This window comes from Sinocyclocheilus rhinocerous, unplaced genomic scaffold, assembly GCF_001515625.1.
Source record: "Sinocyclocheilus rhinocerous isolate Xijiao unplaced genomic scaffold, SAMN03320098_v1.1 scaffold1252, whole genome shotgun sequence".
Taxonomy (NCBI): Eukaryota; Metazoa; Chordata; class Actinopteri; order Cypriniformes; family Cyprinidae; genus Sinocyclocheilus; species Sinocyclocheilus rhinocerous.
The window spans coordinates 461,247-465,939 of NW_015640452.1; the positions used below are offsets into that span (position 1 = coordinate 461,247).

The window sequence follows — 4,693 nt, forward strand, 5'->3', positions numbered from 1 at the left end:
GGTGTCGTGGTTGCCATGGGGACCAGGGGGGGCCTGGTGTCGTTGCAGACATCCTGGCACCCAGTTTATTGGGTGAGGGGACTGTGACGATTTGTTAATCTAATGAATAACTGATTTGTTAAATCAAATGAAAAAATGTGTGTTTGATTGGTCCAGACGCTACAACATGCAGAGATGAGAGCCCATCTGCTTCAGTCTCACAGCTCCAGAACCAGCCTCTTCTGCCAGCATCTCTTTCTCTCTCTATATAGCCTTCAGCTGTTCTTCATTGAGCTCAATATTCAACAATATATCACCAGAAAAGATGCTGATAGACTCAACTCACAAAGGTGCTGAACAGGTGAGGGTAAACACTCTGATAGCCAAAGAAAAGCCTTGGCAATGTTTTTTCTAAGTGTGTGTGCACTGCTAAATGGAGTCTGTAGCTCTCATGGCGGTGTGCCCAGGGCAGAGGGGAGCAGGTGTTACAATTTTTGAATCAACTATCCTGTATGACGTTAAATCAAACTGGCTATTCATATCCAACATGAAAATATTATATCAAGCTATAAAAGCTTATTTCACCACAAAACGTGTTTAACTATTATACAGAGGTCTTACAGTCAATGAAAATCATTATTACACCACATTGGACAAACATTCTGTTATTAGAAGCACTCTGGGGATATTTTTGAGACCAGCGCACACGCTTTTTCCTATTGAATGCCTGAGATGTGCTCACAAAAGGCTAAAGAGTGTGAAACAAAGGCTTCTATGAATGGTTGAAAGGGTGCTGCAGGGGTTAGCCATGGATGGACATGCTCGTCATTCTATTCTGTGTCATTTAATTGTATCCAGGCCAATGTCAGCATTGACTTGTCAGGTAAAAACAAACAGGATGCGCCTCTTTGTGCCACTGGTGGTGACCTCCTATAAAACTGAGAGCTTTGGGTTCACTTCTTCGTTCACTTTTGTGAAAATGTCCTATCTGCAGCACAATGGCCACTTACATGTCTTCATGCTGCTTCACTGGTCTGTTCTCCTCCCCATGGGTCTCATTTGAGGAAGCTGCCTGCAATTGGAAAGATGTGCGCAACAGAACTGTTTGAAAGGGCTGAACTAGCAGGGATCCAGCGGTCCTCTGGGCTTTCATCTGCCAAATAACATCTGGCCTACAATACTTTAACAACCAGAGTAAGCCTTTATTTCCTCTTACACTTGTATGTAAAACTGCTGTTTTGAGCTTTGGTGACTTTTAATGACTTAAGGAAACTCAGTAGCGCCCAAAACAGCAGATGTATGTTGCCTTTGGGATGTGTCTACAAAATGCATAGTGGGTCTCACTGAATTTAGCATTGACAATGTTTTTATTTATTAGTTTAAAACTTTAATGTATAGTATAAGAATAGTTCTGAATATCCAACTATACGTCATTTTAATACACTGTTGTTAACCAGGCACAGCCATATCAACAATAACTGCATCTAAAATCTGACTTAACTAGTATTTATTTATTTAGTAATATACTGTAGCGTTCTCCCACAAGGACGAGGCGTTTTGATGTACAAGGGGTGTTTATCTGGGCTGTTGTCGGCCACAACCCACGCCGTACACACCCCGACTTCTAAGAGAACCGCACTTGAACCAGCGAGGCACTCTTTTCTCCACTCCTTTTCTCTGTTTCACCTTACACACACACAGGGGCGGAGCCTCTTTTCACATCCAACTCGAACATCCAATAACAGTTCGCAACACAAAAATGAATAAAGTGCAACACTAACATTAAGCACATTGTTATCTATAACACAACACCATTTTGAACATGCTACAATACTTAGTTTTTCATCTCATTTGCATAAAGTTTAGCATTTTTCAACGTTTTGATGCTCTCATCACTTGCCTCACTTCACTGTTGTTCAGCTCCCCTAAAGAAATATGTAATATGTTCTTTCTGTGCCAATGGACACATACGGTTAGAGCAATCAAAACACTTTCTGTTCCCCCAGTTACTGACTGAATTAAGGTGCATGTGCTGAAACAGATGTCCATACAGATGTCAAGTTGCAGTTTGTGGATAATTTGAACAGAAAATGATGAACCATGAGATTGTGCCAGTAAACAGAAAGTGCCATATAAGGAAAGTTTTCCTATCCTAGCGTAATATACACACACAGGCATTGGTTGATTTCCTCAAATATTGCTATACTTGTTTGAGCATCAGCACAACTAAAAAATGTTGCCTTAACTGGTTGCAACAGTGTGACAGACTCTTTTTCAGTAGCCTTCGGTAGTAAATTACAATATTAAAAACTTTGATTTGACACACAAAAAAAAATAATAATTAAATTGAAAATCAGACAAAAAGACAGTAAAAAGGTACAATGGTATGTACTTCGCTTTAATGAGGGAAAGATCAAATGAAGCATTGCAAATGACAATCAAATTAAAAACAATGGAGAAATATGAAACTATATAGACTATATATACAAACTATATAGATATAGACTATATATACAAAATATGCATTTACATACAAAAAATAATAAGTCATTTGAAAGTGTAAAAGTAGACTGACTCCAAGTCATTTGCAGTGCTTCATAAGAGTGGGCGGGCACTAAAGAGCTCTTTTGACAATTTGCTTGTTTCAGTTCTCTGATTGGTGGAGATTTCTGTACAGAATCATGGGTAATGTAGTTTAATGTAGGAATTCTGCTGTTAAAAAGTATCTAAAAATAAGTTAAAATAATGACTGACAACTTCAACAAAAGCATATACCATTGATTAACAATACCGTAGCTCACAGAAGGTCTGTCTTTAAAGTTTTATAAGTTAGCACTCAATAGTGTAAGTTTGAAGGCGGGATTATCTTTTTGTCCGACCAATGGCAGACAGGAGGAGTGTTCAGGAAACTGATCTGAAAGCAGTTTGGTGCTGTTAATGGCACAGAAATTGCACGCTCCATTTCTAAAGAATATTTAGAGCTCAAATGAATACTTAAAAAATTATCTCCTTCATACTGGTGCATCAATCAAAGATTTAGAGTGTCCATAACATCTTATTACAAGTTGACATGCACATTTACTCTATTAAGTCCTTCATACTGATATATCAATCAAAGCAAGGCAAAAATTTGAGAGAATTTTAAAAACCCCTTGAAAATCCATTCTCCAAAAATCGACCTCATTACATCTTGACATGCAGTTTTGTTCGGTTAAAGCTTCAGCCTCTCTCTCGATAACCCTCTCCACGATCACAGCACCCTGATCCTGCAGAGTCTAATCAGCACAGCGAAATCCATCTGGAATCTGTGAAGCACAAAAAGTCTTTGGCCAGTCGACACAACATCAGAATATCTCTGTGGGATTACTGTGATTGTATTCAAAAATGGATCAGACACCAAGTGGAAATTCGGAGTGGTGAGCTTTTGACAGAGAATTGATGATAAATGAGATTGTGTAACAGGGTGTGAATAGCCAGTGATGAGGAGTTAAAACAGGGTACTTGTGAAGGGTGACAATAAAGCAGCACTACTTAATGCAAAGACATGCTAGTTAAAGTATAACTCTATTACTATTATATAAATATATATATATATATATATATATATATATTAGTGCTGTCAAAAGTTTTAGTTTAAAAAATATATGTGTGTACCGTGTATATGTCACGTTCACTACAGTGAGGGAGCGCGGAGCGAGGAACGAGGAGACAAGGAGACGAGGAGTACATCACCAAGGAGACTTGACTTTAATAACATTCAGGGAACCAGGAAAACACACGTAGCAGAGGAGGTGGACAGACGTGGGGAGTGGAACCCTCTCTGGGCCAAACTCGGGGACTGGGGTCCTCTCTGGGCCAAAGTCGGGGACTGGGGCCCTCTCTGGGCTAAACTCGGGGACTGGGACCCTCTCTGGGCTAGACTCGGGGGAAGGAGCTCTCTGTGGGCTAAACTCGGGGCCAGGAGCCCTCTATGGGCTAAACTCAGGGACAGGAGCCCTCACTGGGCTAAACTCGGGGACTGGGACCCTCTCTGGGCTATACAGTTCCAGACAAGGAAGAATGGAAACACACACGGCTTAAATAATAAGGGAGCTAATGGGACACACCTGGGAACAATAGAACTAAAAGGGGAACACCTGGAAACACAGTCGGGACAGGAACAGGAAGACCAAATAAGGACATAAACATAACCTGGAGCATGTGGGGGAAGAAAACACACACAGACATGGAACAGAGTCTGACATTACAGGGGTGGGCGCCCTGGAGGCTGGTGCAGGACTGGGACACATGGAATACCTCCAGGGCGGATCAGGCAGTCCAGGGTGCCATGGTGGAGCAGGGAGCTCTGAAAGCCATGGCGGAGCAGGCAGCTCGGGGTGCCATGGCGGAGCAGACAGTTCAGGAGGCCATGGCAGAACAGGGATGGTGCTGACACTGGAGTGGGCTCTGGGGCTGGAGCCGACACGGGAGCGAGCCTAGGGACTAGCAGCAACTGCCTTTTCCTCCTTAGATTCCTAGTTAGGTTCGGGGTTCGGCGGACTTGACACTGGAGCGGCCGGCGGGCTTGAGTATGCCGCGGCCGGAGGACTTGACTGAGAAACGTCCGGCGGGCTTGAGTATGCCGCGGCCGGCGGACTTGACTGAGAAACGGCCGGTGGGCTGGACACTCTCCAGACACCGGAGGATCCCTTCCCTCCAGCTCAGTCCTGTGGTG

General features: G+C 42.7%; 1 long non-coding RNA gene across 1 annotated transcript in view; it reads right to left on the minus strand.

The window, feature by feature from the left end:
• Positions 1-2,743: 2,743 nt before the first annotated feature.
• Positions 2,744-4,693, minus strand: part of LOC107752877 (uncharacterized) — a 12,746-nt gene continuing 10,796 nt past the window's right edge. The window contains exon 3 of the long non-coding RNA XR_001641401.1: positions 2,744-3,284. This is a non-coding gene — a long non-coding RNA (uncharacterized LOC107752877). The remainder of the gene's footprint in view (positions 3,285-4,693) is intronic.